Here is a 25,540-nt window from a genome sequence, read left to right on the forward strand (position 1 = left end):
CCTTTACTGCTTACAGCAGGTAGCGAATTCTATGCTAGGTGTTCTATAGTCCTATCATATAAGCTGCAGGGGTCTTGCACTGTCTACTCCTTAGAAAACAAAACTGCCAGTGTTTCTTGGGCCCCACACTTGTCTATGTGGTGGGTCTATTACTGCTTTTGTCATCGATTAGCCTGAGTTACAGAAGAGGGAAAGGATAGGCTGACAGATGGTATTTGCAGTAGGTGCAGAAGATTTGAGCGTCTCCTAATACAAGTCCCCTTCCTACTCCTGCCTCCTGTCTGCCCCCACCAGCCAAGGAACATGTGTGGTCCTCACAAGTAGACTGCAAGCCACCCAGGAGGCAAGAACAATAGCATGCATGCCTTTAAATCCTGGGAATCTCTGAATACGGTTCTTACACAGCATGAAAGTGTAACACATATTTATAGATTTGATGTTAAACCAAGTTTAACCTGTATAAAAATATAAGAGATGTAGCTGAGTTGCATTGTGATTTTTAAAGTTCCTCAAATGTGAGCATTTTGCATGCAGTATGCACATTGCTATTGTTTCCAAGTGTAAATAAGACGGCAGAGTCCTGTTTATTGGTAATTCTATTATAGATCTATAATAGATGTATGATACTCTTCTTAAAGACACAGCTACAGCAGTTTTAATTATTCACCCATAATGAATGAACCTGGTCCCTGCTTAAGAAATGCAAGATTTGTATGATTCAAGCATATTCTCTCTTACAGGCAGACACTAATGAATCCTATGAAGGTAATAGACTCTTATCATTGAACCAAAGCCTGAACAAATGTGTTCATTAGTCTTACTTGTCTTCTGGTGATAGATAAGTTGAATCTTGAGCTGGACACATGTCCAGATTTGAACTTCTTTAAAACATAGGGGTTATATTTTAACAGAAAACTTCATAATCAGTGGATTGTTATCATTTGTTGTAGAAAAGAATTTGCTTCTGATGCTTATCATGAAGATTCTTATGGATACTTTGCATTTTTCCCTAAATGGAAATCTTTTTATTATTTTTTCCTGATTTTATAAGTAACACATTCTCTTTGTAGGAAATTTAAACACTTCAGAGGTGAATATTAAATTTAAACAATTCAAAACTCCCGTAATCATATTCATCAAAAAAACACTGTTAACATTTTGATGCATATTTATTTATATTATTTAACAAGCTCTTGTACAGCAATTTGTATACACTAAGCTCCTGTCCATCCACTTTACAATTGTGCTTCATTTACTCCTCTTGACAACCCTATGAAGTATTATTATTTCCCTATTTACAGAGAAGGAAATGGAGTCTCAGAGGCTTTAATAACTTGCACAAAAGTACATGGTTATAAGTGGCAAAGTTGGGATTCCAACACAGACCCTCTGACTCCAGAGTCCCTGCTCTTAGCTATATACCAGGCCTCTGTGCATCCTTCCATATCTCCATACCTAAAATTAAAAAAAAAAAATCCCATGTTTCCAAGTTGACCTGCCTCCCGCAGTCAATTTTTCCTTTAATAGCCTCTTAAAATGGGTCGAGACCCCATCCACGGAAAGTGGGAAGTCCACTGTGCCTTTTCCCCAGTATTTCTGTGAATTCCCGGCTGTGTTGTGCTCTGGGACATTCTTCTGAATCCTATTCCCTCACAGCATCTTGTCCATACATTTGCTATCTTGTCTCTGGACTCCTCCTCAATGTACCACTAACATAGATAAAATGGTTATATGTAGAGAACTTTTCCTGAATATCTGAGGATAAGGAAGATAATTAAAATTAGGAAAAAAATTAACACAATGTTTGAAATGATTGTTCTTAGACCCTGAGGGAAAATTAAAATGTCAAAAATTTAAAAATAGTTCCTCTTTGGACACATTCCAACTCCCAATATTACTTTCCTATCTTGTGAGCTGCTTTCTCTCTGACTCCTCTCAATTGCTTTTTTCCTTGTTTAATATTCTTAACTCCTACCCCTCCACTTTTTCTGAGACAGAGTCTCCCTCTGTTGCCTAGGCTGGAGTCTAGTGGTGCGATCTCAGCTCACTGCAACCTCCGCCTCCCAAGTTCAAGTGATTCTACTGCCTCAGCCTCCCAAGTAGCTGGAATTACAAGTGTCCGCCACTACTCTCTGCTTATTTTTGTATTTTTAGTAGAGGGGTTTTGCCATGTTGGCCAGGCCAGCCTCGAACTCTTGGCCTCAAGTGATCCGCCCTTCTTGGCCTCCCAAAGTGCTGGGATTACAGGAGGTGAGCCACCATGCTCAGTCCCCTTTTTACCTAGGTTATCACCACCAAACCCCAGTCCTTTCTTCCTTTATTATGCAAAATGACTTAGCTCTACTTCTAAATTTTAAAATCTGTTGTTTTTCCAGTGGTTCTCAATTGGTGAGTGGTGGTGTACGTATGAGTTTGCCTTTCAGAAGCTATTTTTGTTGTGATAACAAAGAATTATTCGGCTCTAAATGTCAATAGCACCGAGGCTGAAAAACCCCAATCTATAAAAACTGTTTATTTTGCTTTTGGGAACCGTTTTCCTTCACTTGAATGGTGTAATTTTGGGGGAGCCCAAATTACCTAGTAGTCATAGTATATACTATGTAAGTCATAGTGCCTACATAATACCTACAGAGTAAACCACAGTACCTGCTCTCTGACTTACAGTGAGCACCCACAAGGCTGGGTCCAATTTTGGGGGACTCGGTATGGACATTTGGATCAAGTTGGACCAATCCTCACCTGGATTGTATTCTACAGATGCCTTCCTGCATGTGTGGAGGGAGGGAATTTACAGGGATATTCACTGCAACACCATTTGTGATAGCAAAAGCTCAATAACAACCCAAGTGCTCATCAATAGGTGACTGATTTAATTACAGTAAAGCCGTACAAAGAAATACTATCATGGTCGTTTGTACCAGTACCAGGTTAACTGGGTAAACTTAGAACTACATTTCCCAGAACCCCTTTCCTGTAGGATTCTAAGCGAGAATTGGCCAAAAGAGGAATTAGTGGGACATTTGGAAGGTGGAAGTGAACAGTACCTGTTACTCTCTTAAAGGCATGGAGATTGGATGGGAGACAGACTCAGAGAGGCTGGTGGTTGCCGGCAAGCCCTCACTCTTCTTTGCCCCATGTTCAACTTCTCCTCCTGACTGGCACCTTGCTAGAGACCCACAGAGGAAACAGCTTCCCATAGATTCCCCTCAGCTTCCCCTTTGTTGACCCGCTTTGTGGCCTGAAGTACCGTAGGGGCTTCTCATATTGACTAGCAACTCTTCAGAAATGTCAAACTCTCCCTCTCAGATCTTTACTTCCCCAGCTCCCCCAACACTTGTACAAGGTCTAATTTGTATACTGTCTCTCTCAGCCCATTACTTTAAGTGGTTTTGCCTCCCTGATAAACTCTGGCTGATACAACTACATGACCTTAAAAAATAATGCAGCAGCTCCATATACCAATATAAATTCATCTCCTAGATAAAAGGGAAAAGAGCAAGGTGCTAAACTGATGAAAATTTTTACAGATAAAGCTAGGGCCCCCTTTGACCAATACCTCTAATCCTGGTCCCCATTTCTTTCCCCCAGAGATTAATACTATTATTAGTTCTAAGTCAATTCTTATGGTCTGAGGAAGAGTCCTTAGCAAATTGTAACTCCTGTAGGAGACATTTTGCTAAGATTCTTTTATTAACATATATATAAGTAACATACAATAAAATGCACAGATTTTAAGTGCTCACATGATGAGTTTTGATACCTGTGTAACATCACCCCTTAAAAAGATATGGAACATTTCTACCCTCCACCATTTTCCTTGTGCAATTTTCTAGAAAATTACCCTACTTCTGCAACAATGATCTCATTTCTAGCTCCATAGATTTGTTTACCTGTATTTGGCTTTCGAAGGAATGGAATTATATAACGAGTACTCTTATGAGTCTGGCTTCTTTCATTCAACATAATGTTTTTGAGATTTGTCCATGTTGTTTTATGTATTAGTAGTTCATACTTTTTATGCTTGAATATTCCATTGTATGAATCTACCTTCCTGTTGATGAACATTTGTTTCCAGTTTGAGGCATTCTAAATTCCTGTAAGTTTTTTAATATAGCAAAGAGATTGTTGAGATTATGATTATTAGTATTTGAAACATTGTACAATCTCTAATTTTCCCAGAGAACTTTACCTCCTTCCACAAGGAATCACAAATTAGGTACAAAGTTATGATTTCTGTTTTTTTTCGGAGCCTTTCCATAGTTGTGGGAAAGAAGATGGATAAAGTTATTGTTAATCTGCAGAGGAAGGAATGATGCCAAGTTTTTCAAGGCTTCCAGAGTCACAGGAGGAGTCACTTGGTAAATCCAGGAGCAGAAACCAGGTACCAGTTGGAAGACTACAGTGTGTTTGTTCAGACCTGTGGGCCTCCTGGATCCTTAGCAAAAGACCACAAAGACAAGTGTTGAATGCAGCTTTTAAAAGTATGGAAGGGACAGTAAGACAATCCTAAGCGTGGACTAGAATATAATTTAAGGTTTCTGTGACACGGTGTTAGAACTCTTTCCTAGAATTATGAGAGCTGAACTAACAGCTCCCAGATAATTGAAGCATAATAATTAATCTAGAAAAGTGGCCTCTTCTTTTCTGTGGTTGAACCTAAGTGTAGTTTTTACTTTTAACTAAAACTAGGTCAATTAAGATCATTGCAACTCTGTGATTGAGGATGTGTGGTATTTATTGGGAATTTAAAATAAGATTTTTGTTCTTTTATAAATTTTAATATAAATAGATTGTTTTCCCTATAGTATTTAGTGTTCCCTATAGTATTTAGTGTTAATTAATGGGGCTGACACAATTAATGGCATCAAGAACATATAATTATGTTTATTATACTAAGAAATTATGCAATTATGTAATTGTTTTAATGGGTTAAGTGATCTTATAGATATTTTTATCTGTTTTTGCAACAGCTTTATCCTGATTTCTTTGTGAGAAAGCTTTTAATGTTTCAAAAATTTTGAGATAGACTTTTGTTAAATTAATCTCATGAAAAATAGTATATCTTTTTCAGTAACTGGGGATTTTCATAAAAGCCATCGAAGATATAATATTAAAAGAGCTGCTGTTAAGATAGCTGTTGTCATAAAAAACTGTTGATGAATTTTGAATTTTGACTATTAACTGTCCATGCTAATCAGATATTCAGAGAACAATAAGCAGCATTTGCTGAATTCATTTTTAAGGAAGTCTCAGTTAATATAACTGATTCTTTTAAATCTCCTCCTAAAAGAAGGTATTTCTTTGAAATATGCTCTTGCTCAAAGTTTAAGATCTGCAACAATTTATCATGCTCTCAGAGTCTAGTCTTAAGCAATTTAATATCATTGTGACAGGTATTTATTTACCATTGAAGTAAGAATCATTATTTGCTGACACTTTATGATTTATCTTCAAGTAGTCCTATTAGATGTGATAGGAATGAATTAACTTAATTTTATCATGATGCTCATAACTTTATTTTCCCCACAGAGGCAGCAAAGCAGGCTTCTTGCATGCTACACATCTCATTTTTCTCTTCCCAATGCTGTTTTTTTTTCAGTTCGTGCTTCATTAGTAAAAATATGGGTCCTAACTTAAAACACCCTCAATTCTGAACCCAGAATATTCCTTTAAGTAGATATACTTGAGTAGGTCTGTTCTCTTGAAGGATAGCTTTCACCTAAATGCAGTGTCTGTTTAGTATTTTTGTACCATAGAATAATATGTTTTGAATGTTGTTATTTACCTGTAAGTTCTTTACCCTTAGTTTTTTGCTCTGTCTGCAGGTTAAGTGACTAGCCTAAGGTAAGAGCCAGATTTGGAGCTTGGAATCTGATAGCCCTTAGGGTGCTTTATTCCCTGAGCCAATCCACACTTCTACCTCAGTAAGGGAATTAACTGAGGGCTCAGCTTTTCCTCTGCAAGAAACCTGCTCTCTGGGACAGTAAGTCACGCCCCCTGTGAAAACATCTAAAAAACATATTCATCTTTGTTATTGCTTCATGGCATCCTAAGAGTACAGAGTGATAGCCTCTTCGTGAGGGAAGTCTACTGAAGGTGGGCTGCTGTGTAATGCCATGGATCTGATTTTTCAGTGGACCACTCTGTCTGTATTAATCATGTCGTTATACAGAGACCATAAGGCATGAATGACATTGCATGTGTGAAAAGAAAATATGAGTTTTGTGATTTGGCTGAATGGAAAAGTGCTGTGTCCAGCGTCACAATACCTTTTCTGACTTCAGCGGAATATTGCAGTCTAAATCACCACACAGTTCAGGTCTTATTTCCATATGGTGGCATCTGATACTGTTCATTTACTGTTTGAGTGTCAGTCTTGCCTCTCTCAGAACATATTGAACTGTTTGTGTTGGGGAAGCAAGTCATATCATTAGTATCCCTTAATACGTCTGCTATGGTCTGAATGTTTGTGTCTCCTCCCCTACAAATTTATATCTGGAAATTCTATCCCTCAAGGTGATAATATTAGGAGGTGCGGCCTTTTGGGAGGTGATTGGGTCGTGAGGGTAGAACCCTTGTGAATGGGATTAGCGATCTTATACAATAGGCCCAGGGGAACTCATTCATCCCTTCCACCATGTGAGGATGTGGTGAGAATGTGCTATCTATGAACCAGGAAGCAGACCCTCAGCAGACACTGAATCTGCCAGTCGCTTGACCTTGGACATCCTAACCTCCAGAACTGTGAGAAATTCCTGCTGTTATAAGCCAGCCCTTTTGTGGTAGTTTGTGATAGCAGCCTGAATGGACTAAAACAATGTCTAAGACATTTGGCTGATTTAATTGCTGACTGAAAGAACTTTTTTCAAGGATATGGTACATAATTATATGAATGTCCTTTATTGCCAGCAATACTGACTGTACAACTTATAAAGTATAATAGCATGATGATTAAGAGCTTGGGTTCTGGAATCTGGCTATAACATTTCTTCTACTTGCTATCTTTGGAATCTGAGACACATTCCTTCACCTCTTTGGGTCTTAGTTTCCTCATCTGTAAATAAGAATGATAAGGGTTACTACCCATAGTGTTGTTATGAGTTTTAGATGAGTTACTATTGGTAAAGCAGAGAACAGTGTCTGTCACATAAGAAGGGCTTGCTATTGCTATTTTAAGAAATAGTTAAGCCTATAGGGTCTTGACATCCAGGTTGGCTATAGTTTGTGGGTTCAGGAAACCTGAAGATTCTATTCACACCTGGCCTAGGACCTCTGTGAAAAGTTTTGAGTTATGACTCCAGAGCTGGCTCGGGAAAGTTCGCAATTGGTCAGATGAGTACATGTGAGAAATGGAATTGAGTATGAATATAGCCATTTGCAAAAATTTTGGCCTGAGGCTAAGATGAGTTAAATTGATTGACTCAGAAGTCGTGGCAATAGTCTAGCCCTATGTACTAGAAGTTCTGTTATTTCAGCAAGAAATAGTTAAAATTCATCAGAGGATCCTAAGGCTCAATGAAATTCTGAATTCAAAATCTCTTTCAGCAAAGTCACTTACCGTTATAGTAGGTTCCATTGTCTATAAAGAATTTAAAAAGTATACTAAAACCAACTAAAAGTTGGTCTTCCTTTTCTTATCAGCAAGCACAAGCAATTCTAAATAAGGCTCAGTGATAACATATCCCTTCCCATGAGTGGATCACTCCCACTGCCTCTTTCACCCACCCTGCCTCCTGCAAGCCAGTGCTGTGAAGCCCAAGCTAGCCATGTGGCAAGGGAGATGTCTGCCCAGTCTCCAGCTGCTCCAGCCATCCTAGCCCAGGCATGAGTCACTTGAGGGAAGAAGCCATCTTGGATGTCCCACCTAGTCTGGCTTCGAGAAGACTCTAGCTCCTGCTGCTATCTTACTGCAGTTTCATGAAGGATCAAATGTCATAGCCATCCAGCCGAGCCTTGGCAAACTACAGACTGCATAAGGAGTTGTTTTAGGGCACTATGTTTTGGGGGTAGTTTGTTATGCAGCAATTGATAAACAGAAAAGACAAGAGGCATGCAAGAAGAAGAGAGCCTCTTTTATCTCTTAAAATAGCAACAAGTGTCCTTGGCTGTGTGGGGTCTCCAGAGATCAGCTAATCTTGATGTTGATAGAGGCCAAAAGTACTTGATTTCACTACCGGATGGAAATTATATCTGTGTAGATGTTGCTAAGCAACAAGAGATCAGAAACCTATAAGGAGTGACCGTATAATGCAAAGCATTGAGTCAGCCAACTGAGTTCCTCCTGCACTTATTTTTTAGAACCTGCTTATAAAAGAAGCAATGTCCACAATGTGTGGGGGGAGGAAAGTCTCCTGGGACCTTAAAAGGAAAGCGTACACTTCATCATAATTTGCCTGCCATGATCAGCAAACTAAAAAGTCAATACATAACCTGAAAAATGGTCATTGTTTGTGATTTAAAAGAAGAGTAAGCTTTAGGAATAAATACTAACAGCACTGGGAACTCTGTCTCATCCTCACATCCTTTGAAAAGGCATTTGTAAGTGTTAAAATCCTTTCCCCTTGAAATACCGCAAAGCTGTAAATATTTATTAAAACATCCAAATCTGTAATGCCTTTCTGAGCTTAACAAGGATATTATTAGGTGGTCAATGAACTTGAGGGTTTTTTTTGGAAGTCAGTGGGACCTAAAAACTTTTCCTTTGGCTGGTCAGAGAAGCAGGCTGAGAAAGAGGGAATCTTACCAAGGGTTTTGTGAATAGCCTAGTAGCAGGTGCACGTGAAAACACTAATGGTCAGAATAAAGTCTACACCCCTTAACTGTTCCTCACCAGCAATCATTTTCATTATTTCTGCTCAGTGACCTTTCATTCCCTCCATTCTTCTCTGATAATTAGATTTCTTAAATTAAAAAAGGTAGGGGGAGAAATGGTAAGCTCAATAGAAGACAAACAGGAATTGAATGGATGTATGCATTTATTTTTAATATGTTTTAGCAAAACCTATATGTACCCGCCCCCCCCAACACATACACATCATTGGGCTTTAGAGTCCTTGCTGAGACGTGGGTTTGAGGGAGATAACCACACGTGGTGAGTTGCAGAGCCTGCCCTCTGCCTGCCAGTGTTGCTGTGGGGAGCGCACTCTCTGTCGAGCGCTGCTCTAGCAGACCCACCAAATCCCATGTAAGTGGTCAGAGCACAAATGAGGCTGTCGGTGGGTAGTCCTACCCTATTCATGAGCTCTTTCAGAACAATTTTCATTACTTTTTTTAAATACTGTTTTTGGCAAACACTTGATACTTGAAATAAAAAATGCATGAGTCACCTACTGGGATAGGCACAGTGTGTGGTTCATTGAATTTAGCTAAATTGTGAGTCATCCATCAATAGTCCTCTTGGTGAACATACTTGTAATAATTTCACACATTACAAACAAAAATAGGTATGATTTTCAAGATTCTTGAAGCTGTTTCCCTTGGGGATTCTTTGGATTGTGTTTAGAGTTTTATTGTGTTGCTAGGTGGTGAGAAACTTGTCAGCCTTGTTTTCAGATGGATCCAAGGCTTGTGTCTTTGTCACGTGGTAAAATAACTTTGGTTTGGGAGGCTCAGAGGCAGAGTATGAAGCTGAGCGTCATGAAGTGGGGGAAACAGGAATTAGCGATTAATATTTGTCCTAGTCAGATCATTGACTTTTAAGATTGATTTTGGCATCTGAAAAATGTTTGGCTCCGCTCTCAGGACAGAGTCAGAGCAGTAAGAATATGCACCTGTACCCCCCACCCCCTTTTTTCTGATAGGAGAGAGCTGAGCAGGGTGGTTGTGTGTCTGTGCACTACTGCCCTCTGTTGGATGGCACTAGAATTTCTCTGTATCCACACCCCAGCTGAATGAGCGCTCCTGGTTGGCTGGCAGGTGACCCAGGCAAATATGTCAGTATTGGACTAAGACCAATTAAAAAAAATAGTTGGCCTGTATAAGCTAAGAGAGATCTCTCTCTGGTGGAGAAATAAGAGTGTAGACTTTCTGACCTGTAGGGTTCTTGCTTCTATTCTGGTGGCTGCCAGGCAAGAGGCTGGTGTCTGCTGCTGAATGACACGACAGACTTTGTGATTAAACTGCTAGATCTTTGGCTTTTCAGGAAGTGAAGATAATCACAAGATAAAGTATCCTTACTTGCATTTTTCCCCTTTCATAAGTGCAATAGGGCATAAAAGGGCTTTGGCTTTTGGCTACAACCAGAGGTAAAAGTTTTTATATGGATATAAGAAGAGAAGTTAAAGCTCTTTGCAAACTATGGCTAAAGTGCCCATGTCAGTAAGATGTATACAGTGACCCAGGACACTGGCTGGGAAGTTTTCTTTGTTTTGGCAGATTCCTCTACCTTCCTTCACCTTCTCCAAGGTAGCGAGAGTAAGTGTCCAGGCAGGAGCCTTGGGGATCCTGTCCTGCCACTACTGGCTGAGTAACTTGGGAAAGTTGTCTGACTCTTGGACCACATTTTTTCTTTTGTGTAAAATGAGGCATTTGAAACAGATGCTATCTCAGAGTCCTTTCATTTCTGAGACGCAATAAATTATCTTTTCTTCCTAGATGATAATGTAAGCACAAAGAACAAAACTATTTAAAGACCACACACATACCCTCTCAAACAAATCACCTCCCTTTGGGAAAGCAACATGTTCACTGTGATAATTCAGCACCAGGACCTGAGGTGGTGGGAAGAGCTTTGGTTGGTTTGCTGCTCTCCAAGGAGCTCCTGTGCCGGCCGCATTGGACAAGCATCTCTGCCCTGCGCCGCAGAGTCTCCAGGACCAGCAGATGGCGCACTTGCACAGTCCACACATTTTCCAGGTTCTCAAGGTAAATGGTGCTGATTAACATCCAGAAATAACACCCACTGATGTTTGAACAAATTGCAGCGTTTTCCAGGCCACTAAAACCATGGCACTTTGTGAGCTGGAACATTTGCTAATATTTAAAATGGTTAGAAAGATTGTTAATCTATAATACTTTCGAGTGTTAACAGCCTCTTTCACCCACGCATCAGAAACCCTTAATAAATTGGCCTTTTTTTTTTTTTCAGGTGGGGAAATTAGGGCAGAGGGTCAATTGGCTAAGATCACAGCAGAACTAGTCCAAATAATTCAGACTAAACACCTTGGTGATCTTTTAGAATTGTCGTTCCTCTTGCCCTTCCTTTCTTTAATGCCCACTTCTCTTGGTTGTGGAGGGGAATGTGTGTGTTGAGTGGGGATATGGAAGAGGAATTGACATCTTCTGCACTTTGGGGCATTGCCACCTGCCATGGTCATCATAACTCCTGATCGCCACAACCTATATTCGGAATACCTGTGATAATAAGAACTGGCATTTATTGATTACTCACTTTGAGCCAGGCAATGTTCTAAGCATTTCTCACACATTAATCATTTAATCTTTCCAGCAGCCCATAAAGGAGGCAGAGAGAGGAAGTAACTTACCTAGAATAACAGATCTTTGTATTTTTCTAGGCTCTAAAAGCAGCAATGACTTCAATCTATTTTTTAGTGGTAATCACTCTTTCATCCCAGATATTTTCCAGCTAACAGATCATTGACTGATTTTTAATATTTAAATTGAGAAATTTGTGGGACCTTTGGTGATATCATGTAAGCAAGCCTTGGTTATAGTAGTTTGTAATGCTATTATTAGTGTAGAAGACTTCCTTTCACAACCTTGTGCTTAGAAGGAATGATTCACTAGAAATGGAAATAAGATGTAAATGAAATGAGGAAGCTTGGCAATTTAATCACTCAAGTAATACATATTTTCAAAGTGCTCACTTAATCCATTAGTCACAAGGCAGCATTAGAGATGTGTTAGGGGGTTTCACTCCAACAACATTTATTTATTTCAAAAACATACATAGTGGTTACTGCAGACCAGGCACAAATATTAGTTCACTTAATTCTCCTCACAACTATGATGAGCCCCTTTTACAGATGAGGAAATCAAGGTTCAGAGAGGTAAGAAACATAGCTAGTAAGTGGCAGATCAAAATTTAAACCAGCCCCTAGCTTCTGATCCAAACTCATAACTACTAGGCTGTGCTACCCCTATTAATAGGAAGCAGGTATGCTGGTGGGATGTAGAGTAATTTAACCAGAGTCAAAGACAGAAACAAACAGTTACAGTGTTGATTTCCTCCTAACAACAATCCTTATATAGCAAATAATTTCTTTCTTTCTCTCTCTCTCTCTCTCTTTTTTTTTTTTATTTTTTGAGACAGAGTCTTACTCCATCACCCAGGCTAGAGTGCAGTGGCACGATCTCGACTCACTTCAGCCTCCACCTCCCGAGTTCAAGCGATTCCCATGCCTCAGCCTCCTGAATAGCTGGGACCACAGGTGCATGCCACCATGCCTGGCTAATTTTTGTATTTTTAGTAGAGACGGAGTTTTGCTATGTTGGCCAGGCTGGTCTCGAACTCCTGGCCTCAAGTGATCTACCTGCCTTGGCCTCCCAAAGTGCTGGGATTACAGGTGTGAGCCACTGTGCCTGGCCATTATATAGCAAATAATTTCTAAAATAAAAAGTGAGACAAAAATTAGCTAAGTTAGCTGCTAGCCTTGATAAAGGAGAATAGGAATTATAAAGAACAAGAAACTGTAGGGAGACCTACAGATGTTTTGTTTGTTTTTGAGACAGAGTCTCGCTCTGTCTCCCAGGCTGGAGTGCAGTGGCATGATCTCAGCTCACTGCAACATCTGCCTCCCAGGTTCAAGTGATTCTCATGTCTCAGCTTCTGAGTAGCTGGGACTATAGGCATGTGTCACCATGCCCGGCTAATTTTTGTATCTTTAGTAGAGACAGGTTTTCATCATGTTGGCCAGGCTGGTCTCAAACTCCTGGCCTCAAGTTTTCTGCCTGCCTCAGCCTCCCAAAGTGCTGGGATTACAGGGGTGAGCCACTGCACCTGGCCTGTTTTTAAAAATGAGTAGTGATGTTTGTGATACTTAGAACAATAATTAGTTCATCATTTTTACTGAAGACTAAGCAAAAGGAAGTTGCGTGACATCACAGTTGTGTGTGAGTGAACATCTGTTGTTTTTCTCCTTCCCGTTTCTGTGATGATGTCATCCTTCACGGCATGTTTCCTAGGAGAAAAACCTTCTCCATTTATAAGGTGCATGGAGTCAGCTGGGGATCTTGTTGAACTCTGGATTCTGATTTGGTGGGTCTGGGATGCAGCTCCAGATTCTGCATTTCTAACCAGCTACTGATGCTGCTGGTGTGCGGCCTGCTGGGAGTGGCAGGACTCCTTCCCTTCCTCATCCTGCTTGGGTGTGGGGTTGCCAAAGACGGTACCTTCCACATCACATTCCTTCTACCTTCTGCATAGGAGTGGTTGTCATGTGATCCAGATTTGACTAGATATGATTCTTATCTGGAATTTGGTTCTCCTGCTCCCAACTCATATACCTAGGAGAAGCCTGGCTTCAGGAGGAGGCAAGGAAGCCAATTCACTGAGAGCTGCAGAAAGAGGAAAGGAGAAGGGGGAGAGAGAACAAGGATGACTGGATGATGTACTTCGAGTTCTGGAGGCCAGCTCTATCCAGGAACACAAGCCAATAAAGTCCCTTTATGCTTAAGCTAATTTGTATAGTTTCTGTTCCTTGCAATTACAAGGGTTCTGCCTAATACAGAAGTAATTTAGATTTGATATAAAGGAGAATACTGTAACAGGAGGGTGCTTTGCAACTCTTGCTAAAGACCATTGGGAACAGAACAGATACTGAGGTTATTTTAGGGAGACATGCAAGAATAATATTAAAATATTTAATAATTAGCATGGCATGGATGCTGACCAGTCAAAACAGACACCAGCCACAGTGACATTCTGGGAACGCCAGCCTTGGTCACCTGGATGCCATTTGTAGTAGGTACAGGATCTACAGTATTTTTATGTTGAGTTATATGCCTGCATTCTTTAGGCATATAATTTTGCTAAGGAGGCTTTCATTAATACTTTAAAAGATACAATGTTCTCTTACCTTTTTTTAAAGTAAATTATAAACTTCCATTTTCCCCCCAATATTTTTACACAGGGTTAATTCATTGTGATGTCAGGTGATCATCTTCATTTTTTTAGAATAATCTTCAGAATGTTCTCCTATAAAATTAATTTTAATATCCCTAGCCTTTACTTAAATAGAACTATCTTATATTATTCTAAATGTATTAAGTAGATAACTGATTAATATTACAAAAATGGATACCTTTAATCTTTAGGAATTCTAGAATATTAGATGAAGTCGAGAGTGATATTACAATTTGGTTTTATTTAAACATGCTAAAAATATACCAGAAGAAGCCAGAGTCAGTTTCCAGGAGTTACAACTATGGTGTATTCTATCTTTAAAATATGCTGTTATGAAGAGAAGTGGGCTAAAAGGCACAAACATACAGTAAGATAGAAGGAATAAATTCAATGTCTGATAGCAGAGTAGGATGATTATACTTAACAAACATGTATAGTACTCAGGTGATGGACACCCTAAATACCCTGAGTCACTCACTACACATTATGTGTAACAAAATGTCTGATGTACCCCACAAATTTGCACAAATAAAAAAAAATTCTATTAATCTCACCAGGAGTAGAATAAATTTTTGTGGTTGTGGATTGGTGGACAAGGGGAATAATAGTGATGGAAAAATCCTGGAGACGCTTAGGTCCAGTCACTCTTTTAATGCTTTCTTTGCTTACTTAGTTTAAAGGCGGGAGCACTGCATTAGAAGCCCAGAGATCTGGCTTTTAGTCTGACACCTCCCTGAATTCCACTCTGCACCCCCACCTCACCTTCTCAGTTTCTGCTTCCCCCACCCACCCTGAAGCCCCAGTCTTTTGTTGTAGAACAGCATTAGTAGAGTCTATCAGAGGGAAGAAGCTCTTTCTAGGAATAAGATGCTATACGTTATTCTTAAAGGGAACGTGCAAGCTCAGAGGCTAAGATTCTCCAAGAAAGAGTCAAAAGGCCTTGATACAACAAAGCAGGATTCCAGAGCAGCCTGGCATTGTTCAAGTCTGAAGTATGGGGTAGTTCCAAAATTGGGGACCGTGGAAATAGATTACAGGGATCTGTGGCTCTAGAACACACATCAGACCCTATGAATGCAGTGAATAAATACCTCGCACGTATTGTATTACTGTTTTCTAATCTATGGAAGTGCTGTTTAAATGACCAAATTACAGTTATTAAAACTATGAATAAAAGGAATGAATTCATAGTAGCTTTCTCTTATATTTTTTTCTTAAAGACCTAAGATCTGAAATAGGAAATGCTAAGTCTAGATCATATGGCAGTCTCCTCCTTTAAAAATTTAAGCATGTTAAAAAAATAAGTCCGTGAAATTTTATAGGTAACTTGGATTTTTTAAAAAAATGAAAACTGAAATTCTTTCAGCAGTGAATGTGTATGTTTTTTTAATTCCCTGGATTGATCAGAGGGTGCTCGCTCTCCATCCTTAGGACTGTGAAGAATTACCTAGAGGCAAGACAAGAGCTCATTAATTAAATATTTCCGTGCTGGACACTCATCTGCCTGACAGTTCTCTCATTATGTGCCCCTGAGAGGGGGACTAGTTGTCAGAAGCTGATGTAAAATAATTTTCTCACTGTTATAACTGCACGAGCAAAGGCTTGATAGCAGTTCTTCATGTCTATTAGGTAAATCATTTGAGGGAAAAATGGTTTTGCGCTGAAGGGAAAGTCAAAACATCTCATGCAAAATCTTAAATAAGTTGTTTTTTAAAATAAGAAAAAAAATGAACTTTCTCTAAGTATCTTCTGTTTGTGCCCCAGGGATCCCTCTACCTTTGCTGTCTCTTTCCTCAGGTATATTTCTCTATTTATTCATATAGGGAATATGCTATATGCCCTGATGTGCTATATCAGAAATACCAAGCGTGACTAATTCAGTTATCCTTAGTGAATATTATAAATTGAGAAATTTGGTATTCTTTATGGCCTTTTTGGTGGGCAGGATCTCTGGGTACTCTTTCCGTATTCTTTTGCTTGATAGAGATGAGCACATTTAAAAGCCAAATCTATGTCTATGGTCTATGTCTGCCTGCAGCTGACCCCAGGTGAAAATTTTGCTTTGTGATTTCTTTTTATTAGGTTGATGCAAAAATAATTGCAGTTTTTACAGCCTCTGGTTATGTGGTCAATTATTCTGGTTCCAGCTAATCACATCCTGTTTCCGTAATTGATTTAAATGCAGTAAAAGGAGGCACATCTTGAAATATAAAAAGTCATCAAAGATCTACCTCCAGAAAAGCACTGGATTCATAGTTTTACAAGCTAATTCCTTAAAACTTCAATGAAGGAGATACTATTTTAAATATTTCAAAGCTTCACAATGCATTTTATAATCACTCTGATGCTCAAAGAAAACAACATATAAAACTTCCATACAAAGATGCCTTAGTGCCCTGCCCACATCCCATGGGGCAAGAGTGGGTTCTGACTTAACCACAGCCAGTCTGTCATTTCTTCTGCCTCAGACTTCCCCAATCCCTGGGAGCTTGGTCAGCCTGCGTGCAGGAGCAGCCCAGGAGTGCGGGCGAGTTAGTGTCCCAAAAGAGAACTATCAGCCACTGGGGTTAAAACTCAATGAGGAGGCATTCCGGTGTGCATGGTACACAATTCCTCTGAGGGTCCTCAAGGGGAATGGAGCCCCAGTTGCCCTCAGTAGTAATCAGCTCATCAATGTACTCTTTATTGTCTTTTCCTCTGTCTCTGTCTCATCTCTCCACTCCCTCACTTCAGTTTCCTGGGATTACCTTTCAAGTAGATTACTGTACTAATGTCCCTATATCAGGCTCTGCTTTTTGGGGGATCCCAACTAGGACTGGAGGAAGACAAGTTTACTGAAAAAAGTAACTGCTGTAAACAACTAGTATTCTAGGGACAGGTTTCCAGCAGTCAGGGGCATCATGCTGCAGAGGCTCCTGCTTTAAGAGTCAGCTGCTGGACAGAATTCAGGAACCTCAGCTGCCATCCCACTGTTGCTGCTGCTGTTGGCTATCGCTGCTTTTGGTATTACTGTTGCCGCTGCATCAAGTTTAGACTGTCCTTGCGGCTGCTGCCGCTATCAGATATACCATCAGAAACCAGAAATAGGAAGAGGATGGCTTCTTCCATCCTCCAGTCTTCCAGTCTTCTCCCAGTGCCTTCCATTGGCAGAACATACCGGAAGCCAGCCAGAAGAGTAGCTGGAAGATTTAGTTTTTGGTGTTCCTGTCTCCTTAAATATCAAAGCACAAAATGTTATGAATGAGGCCTTAGAGCAAAATGATTGGCTATATAAAACCTATAACCAAAACCATACATAACTGAAATTCTAGCTTTTTAAAAGTCAGGAACAAGCGAAAGATTCAGGTTATCACAACTGTTTTTTTTTTTATTTTTTTAAGTTCAGCGGTACATGTGCGGGTTTGTTACATAGGTAAACTCATGTCATGGGGGTTTGTTGTACAGATTATTTCATCACTCAGGTATTAAGCCTAGTACCCGTTAGTTATTTTTCCTGATCCTCTCCCTCCTCCTACCCTCCAGGAGGCCCCATCTATATGTCCCTGTGTTCTCATTATTTAGCTCTTATAAGTGAGAACATGCAGTATTTGGTTTTCTGTTCCTGCATTATTTTGCTAAGGATAATGCCCTCCAGCTCCATCCATGTTCTTGTAAAGGACATGATCTCATTCTTTTTTATGGCTGCATAGTATTCTTGCAGCCACATTTTCTTTATCCAGTAAATGTACCACATTTTCTTTATCCAGTCTACCATTGATGGGCACTTAGGTTGATTCTATGTCTTTGCTATTGTGAATAGTGCTGCAACGAACATACAAGTGCATGTGTCTTTATGATACAATGATTTATATTCCTTTGGGTATATACCCAGTAATGGGATTGCTGGGTCAAATGGTAGTTCTGTTTTTAGGCCTTTAAGGAGTAGCTACACTATCTCCACAATGGTTGAACTAATTTACACTCCCACCAACAGTGTATAAGTGTTCACTTTTCTCTGCAACCTCGCCAGCACCTGTTCTTTTTTGACTTTTTAATAATAGCCATTTGGACTGTTGTGAAATACTGTCTCATTGTGGTTTTGACTTGCATTTCTCTAATGATCAGTGATGTTGAGCTTTTTTTCATATGCTTGTTGGCTACATGTGTATCTTCTTTTGAAAAGTGTCTGCTCATGTTCTTTGCCCACTTTTTAATAGGGTTGTTTTTTTCTTGTAAATTTGTTTAAGGTCCTTATAGATGCTGGATAGTAGGCTTTTGTCAGATGCATAGTTTGCAAAAATTTTCTCTCATTCTGTAGACAACTCATTTTTTTGAGCTGTATTGATATCTAGTTCACACACCATACATTCATGGATAATGTGCAACCACAATCAATTTTAGACAGTTACATCACCTCAAAAAGAAGCTTTGTACCTTCCATCCCATATCCCTTCCCCGCCACTTTCCTCCCTCTACCTCACTCTTAAGCAACCATTAATCTATTTTCTGTCTCCATAGATTTCTTTATTCTGGACTTACGTATAAATGCAGTCATACAATATTTGTTTTTTTGTGACTGGCTTCCTTCACTTAATGTTTGCAAGGTTCATCCATGATTGTAGTATTTATCAGTACTTCATTATTTTTATGGCTGAATAATATTACATTGTAGGATTATACCATATTTCACAATATTTATTTAACATTTTCCTTTAAGTTGTAACTAGTTTAGTTTAAAAAGAAGCACGAATCTTGGGAAATTAAAGGTAAAATTGTCCTTATTTTCTGATTATAGAATTGTGTGTCTTGAAAAGCCAAAAGGATTACGGAAAAATGATTACAACTAGAGAGTTCTGCATGGTGACTTTCCTGTATGCCAACCAGTTAGCAAACATTGTGAAAACTACTTCATTTATATCTACAAAAGCTTCTGTACTTATAAACAAAAATAAGATGCAATGTACAGGCTATACACACACACACACACACACACACACACACGTCTTCTCAGAGACATGCAACTTCTATAATTCAGAAGCCAACATGTTCCTGGAGTAAAGACATATTGTAAATTGAGTGTAAATTAATTTATAAATATGTTTCTTTTGTATCAAAATCCTAATAACATTTATATAGTAACTTTGTAGAATAATTCTTAAGATTACCCGAAAGAAAAAATGGATGGGAATATATAAGTAAAATTTTGAAAAAGAAAAGCAGTGAAGTGAGAGTATATTGTTAGATATTTAATGTATTATAAATTAAAAATAAATAACAGCTTGTTTCCATAGCAAGAATAATAAGTAAAATGTAATACGAAACCCAGAAGCAGAGTTTAGTAAGTATAAGACATTTGTATGTGATAAAAGTGTAATTACAATTCATAATTATTATTATTAACTCATCAATTATTATTGAATGGGACACCTGACTAGTGATTTTCAACCCTATAGTCATCAAAGTTCCTAGTTGCAGACAACAAAACACGTTTTAATAAATTCCCTTCTGCCTAAAATTAGCTAGTTTTAGGTAGCCTTCAGAATCTCCAGGAGAACTGGAAGAAAGTAACTGCCAACCTAGAATTCTTTACTCAGCAAAAGTAGCCTTCAAAGAGAAGGTGGAATGAAGATATTTCCAGACAAAAACCTGGGAGAATTGTTCACAAACAGGCTTTACTAAAAATAAAGTACCAGAGGGAGGTCTTTAGGTAAAAGCAAAATGATTCCAGACAGAAACACAGAAGCATACGAATAAATGAAGAGTGATTGAAGATGCAAATGGAACAAATATAAATGAATGTTTGCTATATAAACAAAAAAAGGGCTCATAAGGTTTAAAATGTATGTACAATGAAAATAATAATTAAAAAGGTGGTGGTGGGTTAAATGGAGTTAAAGTATGCTAAGGACATAACATTGGGAGTAATAAAAGAATTAGTTTGTACTCTAAAAAAAATCAAGAATGCATGCTGTCAAGGAAGGTAACAACTAAAAGAATAGTAAAATAATATATAATTAACAAGTTAATAGAGGGGAAAATGGAACAACAATATATGTAATTCATTAAAGACAAGAAGAAGAGAAAAAGTAACATAAAACAAGTTGAAGAAATGGTAAGTAAAACAGGAAAACAAACAAGTTGGTAAATATAAACCCAAATTTATCTGCAAGTACATTCAATATTAATAGACTAAATTCTCCAATTTAAAAAGAAAAGTTACCAAACCATATTAAAAATGAACTCTGCCCAATTATATTATACTTAGAAGAGATACATCTTGAATGTAAATACAAAGGAGGATTGAAAGTTAAAAGAAGGCTGGGTGTGGTGGCTCATGCCTGTAATCCCAGCACTTTGGGAGGCTGAGGCAGGCAGATTATGAGGTCAAGAGATCAAGACCATCCTGGCCAACATGGTGAAACCCCGTCTCTACTAAAAATACAAAAATTAGCCAGGCATAGTGGCACACGCCTGTAGTCCCAGCTACTTGGGAGGCTGAGGCAGGAGAATTGCTTGAACCCGGGAGGTGGAGGTTGCAGTGAGCTGAGATCACGCCATTGCACTCCAGCCTGGGCAACAGAGCGAGACTCCATCTCAAAAAAAAAAAAAAAAAAAAGTTAAAAGAAATACCATAGAAAACCTAAGCAAAAGGAGTTATTCTGATATCAACCAAAAACAAACATTACTATAAATGAAAAAAAGACATTTTAAAATGATAAAGGGTCAAAGAACCCCAAAATAATGCAATTATAAAATTGTGTGCATCTAATAACCTAGGTTTCACATATAGAAAGCAAATTTTTTAGAACTAAATGAGAAATGGAATCATAGTGAGAAACTCCAAAATTATAATGAGAAACTCCAAAACAAGTCCATCAGTAATTGACAGAACTAAAAGATGAACCCCACAAGACTGTAAGTATATAAAATATTTATTAATATGATTAATGAAACTAACAAAATCAATGTTATCCACAGATAGAATACTGTAACCAGCAACTGCAGAGCATGGAACATCATCAGTATTGCACATATGCAGAGCTATATAGCATTTCTTGACTCATTTTACAAGACAAAAATTGTACAGATATGTTCTTAGGCCTCAGTGCAGTTAAGCTAAATAACAACAGAGCGATAACAATAAAATGCCCAAATGTTTGGAAATACACTACTTAATTGTACAAAGGTCAAAGAAGACAGTACAATGAAAACTAGAAAATATTTTCAGTTGAATGATAATGAAAATATGGTATAGCACAACTTATTGTACAATATAACTAAAACCATGCAGAAAGGAAAATTTTTAGCCTTAAAATGCTTATATTATTTCACTGAAAAAGTCATGATCAAAGTGTCCATTTTAAAGAAATTAGAAATGCTACAGAAAATTGGGCCCAGAGAATGTAAAAAAAAAAAAGGAAAAAATGAAGGTGAAAACAGAAATTAAAGGAGTAAAAAACAAACATACAATAGAATAAAAAATGCCAAATTTGGTTATTTGAAAAGATTAACAAATTGATAAGCTTCTAGCAAGACTGATTGGGGAAAGAAAAAGAGTGAAGGCACAAATTTACTAATATCAGAAATGAAAAAGGGGACATCACTGCAGATTCTACAAAATTAGTAAGAAAATAGGAGGATATTACAAAGAACTTTATGTGAATAATTTTGAAGAGGTAGATAAAATGGACAAAGTGCTAGAAAATAACAGCTTAGCAAAAATAATACAACAAGATATGGAAAATCTGAGTAGTCTTATAGCCATTAAAATAAGTTGAATATCTTCCCAAATGGAAATCTCTAAGCCTAGATGCTCAAACCTTCATTTAAAAAAGCATCATTCTTAAATTATCCCAGGGAGTAGAAAAAGAGTAATTCTGCTTAATGTGTTTTATAAGGCCAACATAACCTTCATACCCAAACGTAACAAAGACATTGTAAGAAAGTACACTCAGTCTTTCTGTGAACTAAGATGCAAAAATTCTAAATAAAACATTTGCAAATTAAATCTATTGATTTATAAAACAATATATATATCTCAATCAAGTTACTTTTACACCAAAGTTGCTTTAATATTAAGGTAACTTATAACATGAAAGAATAAAGAAAAAATATGATTATCTTAGAAGATACAGAACAAACATTTGACAAGATTCAATGATTATTAAGAAAACTTAGGAATAGAGGTAACTTCTTTAATCTGAAAATATATGTCTTCAGAAAACAAAAAATTAGCTGGGCGTGGTGGCGCATGCCTATGGTCCCAGCTACTCAGGAGGCTGAGGCAGGAGAATCACTTGAACTTGGGAGGTGGGGGTTGCAGTCAGCTGAGACTGCGCCACTGCACTCCAGCCTGGGTGATAGAGCAAGACTCCATCTCAAAAAAACAAAACCAAACCCTATAGCAGCTTCATACATATTGGTGAAATACTGAAAGCTTTCTCTTTGACATCAGGAATGAGACAGCCTGCTTTTCATCACTACTATTCAACACTTTCTGGGAATTCTAGACAGAGAAAAAGGCAAATAAAAGAAATAAAAGTTATAAAAATTAAAAATAAATAAACATAAATCTTTCGTTATTTGCAAGTGGCATGATTATGTGTGTAGAAAATCCAAACAAATCCACAGAAAAGCTAAGAATTAATGAGTGAATCTAGAAAGGATCTTGTGTATGATGTCAATATAAAACAGCAGTAAACAATTCGAAAATAAAATTTGAAAAATATCACAATATCATCAAAAACATTAAATAACTAGGAGAAAAATCTAGCAAAAGATGTGTAAGACTTCTCTATAAAACATTATAAAAACTATAAAACTAAATAAGTGAAGAGACATGTCATTTTTACGTATTGGAAAACTAATTTTTTTTTTTTTTTTTTTTTTTTTTTTGGGTGAGTCAGAGAGTCTTGCTCTGTCACCTAGGCTGGAGTGCAGTGGCTCAGTCTCGGCTCACTGGCAACCTCTGCCCCCCAGGTTCAAATGATTCTCGAGCCTCAGCCTCCCAAGTAGCTAGGATTACAGAGGCGCCCACTACAACGCCCAGCAAAATTTTGTATTTTTAGTAGAGATGGGGTTTCACCATGTTAGTCAGGCTGGTCTCGAATTCCAGATCTCAAGTGATCCACACACCTTGGCCTCGCAAAGTGCTAGGATTATAGGCATGAGCCACTGCACCTGGCCTGGAAAACTAAATATTGTAAAGATATAAATTATTCCAAATTTATCTATGTAGATTCAGTGTGATTTCAAATAAAGTTGCAGTAGACAGTATTTATAACAAAACTAGGTGACATGGTGTGTGAGGGATGCAGATGGCCACCCAGTGAAGACTTGCTGCCTAGATGCAAGGACTTGTTAGCTACTTCAGGAGCTGTCTCAGCTGCAGAGAGCTGCCTTACCTGGGATCATACGTTCCCAGGGCAGCCCACATGCAATGACGGAATGAGGTGAGATATAAACTCCTGGCCATTTTGGCACAATATGGGAGAATTCTGACAGCATTCAACAGTTGGGTTCTGGGAGAGGATTGAAATTGGGAAGAAGCACATGGAGGAGCTCCAGTACTGGCAGGCAAAGTCCTATTTCTTTTTTTTTCCCCCACTCTTCATAAACATAATTTTAATTGCAACATAACAATCTCTCTTCTAAAAATTCCCTCCCTCCCTCCTTCCCTCCCTCCCTCCTTCCTTCCCTCCCTCCCTCCCTCCCTTCCTTCCCTCCCTCCCTCCCTCCCTTCCTTCCCTCCCTCCCTTCCCTCCCTCCCTCCCTCCCTCCCTCCCCCTCCCTCCCTCCCTCCCTCCCTTCCCTCCCTCCCTCCCTCCCTCCCTCCCTTCCTTCCCTCCCTCCCTGCCTCCCTCCGTCCCTTCCCTCCCTTCCCTCCCTCCCTTCCCTCCCTCCCTCCCTCCCTCCCTTCCCTCCCTCCCTCCCTCCCTCCCTTCCCTCCCTTCCCTCCCTCCCTCCCTCCCTCCCTCCCTTCCTTCCTTCGAATAATTTCAATCTTTATTTTAGATTCAGGGGATACATGTGCAGGTTTGTTAACTGGGTACATTGCATTATGCTGAGGTTTGGGGTACAGTTGATCCTGTCACCCAGGTAGTGAGCACACTGCCCAACAGTTTTTCAACACTTGTCCCCTTTCTTCCCTTCCCACCCAGTAGTTCCCAGTGTGTATTGTTGCCATCTTTCTGTAAGTGAGAACATGTGGTATTTGGTCTTCTGTTCCTCTGTTAATTTGCTTGGGATAATGGCCTCCAGCTGTATCCATGTTGCTACAAAGGACATGATTTCATTCCTTTCATGGTTGCATAGTATTCCATGATGTATATGTACCACATGTTCTTTATCCATTCCACTGTTGATGGGCAGCTAGGTTGAGTCCATGTCTTTGCTATTGTGAATAGTGCTGCAATAAACATATGAGTGCATGTGTTGTTAAGTTCCATTTCTTGATGTAGGTGGTGTTTGACTCATAATAATTCATTAAGCTCTATATTTGCCTTGTGCTGTTTTCTGCATCTATGTTTTACATTATAATAAGTACCTCATATCATATGGAAATGTCAATTCCAGGTTGATTATAGATATAAATGTGAAAATTAAATGAATGCAGGAAGTAAAAAGTAAAATTTCTAGAAGAAAACAAAGAAGAATATCTTCATGAACCTGAGAGTGCAAGGATTCAAAAAACAGGACTTAAAAAGCGCTAACTCTAGAGGAAAAGATAGATAAATATGACTAAGTTAAAATTAAGAACTTTTGTTCAGCAAAAGGCAGCACAAAGAGGCTGAAAAAGCAAGCCAGAGAGTGGGAGAAGATATTTGCAAAATATTAATACATACCCTCCAGAAAACTCAAATCCAAAATATATGAAGAAACTCATCCAAACTGATGAAAAAGTAACCCAATAGAAAAATGGGCAAAAGACTTGAGCAGGCACTTCGTGAAAGAGGATATCTAAATGGCTAATAAACATGTGCAGTCTCCAGCCTGCTGGCCGACCATGCACAATTTGGATTTGCCAGCCTCCACTATCATGCAAGCCAATTCCTCAAATCTGTCTATATATACACATCCTATTGGTTCTGTTTTTGTGGAAAACCCTAATACAACATACAATGTGTAATTATTTAGTACATCATTAAGAGCAAAAGCCTTTAGCAGTGGCAACTGTATACTGTTTCTTGAATGTGTTAGCCTCCCCCTCCTACCTATACCCAGCATCTAGCATATGCTAGGTTTTCACTAACTACTTATAAAATTGATGATTAGGCCAAGTGCAGTGGCTCACGCCTGTAATCCCAGCACTTTGGGAGGCCGAGGCAGGCTGAACACTTGAGGTCAGGAGTTCGAGACCAGCCTGGCCAACATAGTGAAACCCCGTCTCTACTAAAAATACAAAAATTAGCTGGCGTGGTGGTACACGCCTGTAATTCCAGCTACTTGGAGGCTGAGGCAGGAGAATTGCTTGAACCC

General features: G+C 38.7%; 1 long non-coding RNA gene across 1 annotated transcript in view; it reads left to right on the top strand.

The window, feature by feature from the left end:
• The first annotated feature begins 10,604 nt into the window (after nt 1–10,604).
• LOC134738106 (uncharacterized) overlaps nt 10,605–25,540 on the top strand; it is a 90,393-nt gene continuing 75,457 nt past the window's right edge. The window contains exon 1 of the long non-coding RNA XR_010123650.1: nt 10,605–10,863. This is a non-coding gene — a long non-coding RNA (uncharacterized LOC134738106). The remainder of the gene's footprint in view (nt 10,864–25,540) is intronic.

The sequence above is a fragment of the Pongo pygmaeus genome, chromosome 15 (genome assembly GCF_028885625.2).
Source record: "Pongo pygmaeus isolate AG05252 chromosome 15, NHGRI_mPonPyg2-v2.0_pri, whole genome shotgun sequence".
Taxonomy (NCBI): Eukaryota; Metazoa; Chordata; class Mammalia; order Primates; family Hominidae; genus Pongo; species Pongo pygmaeus.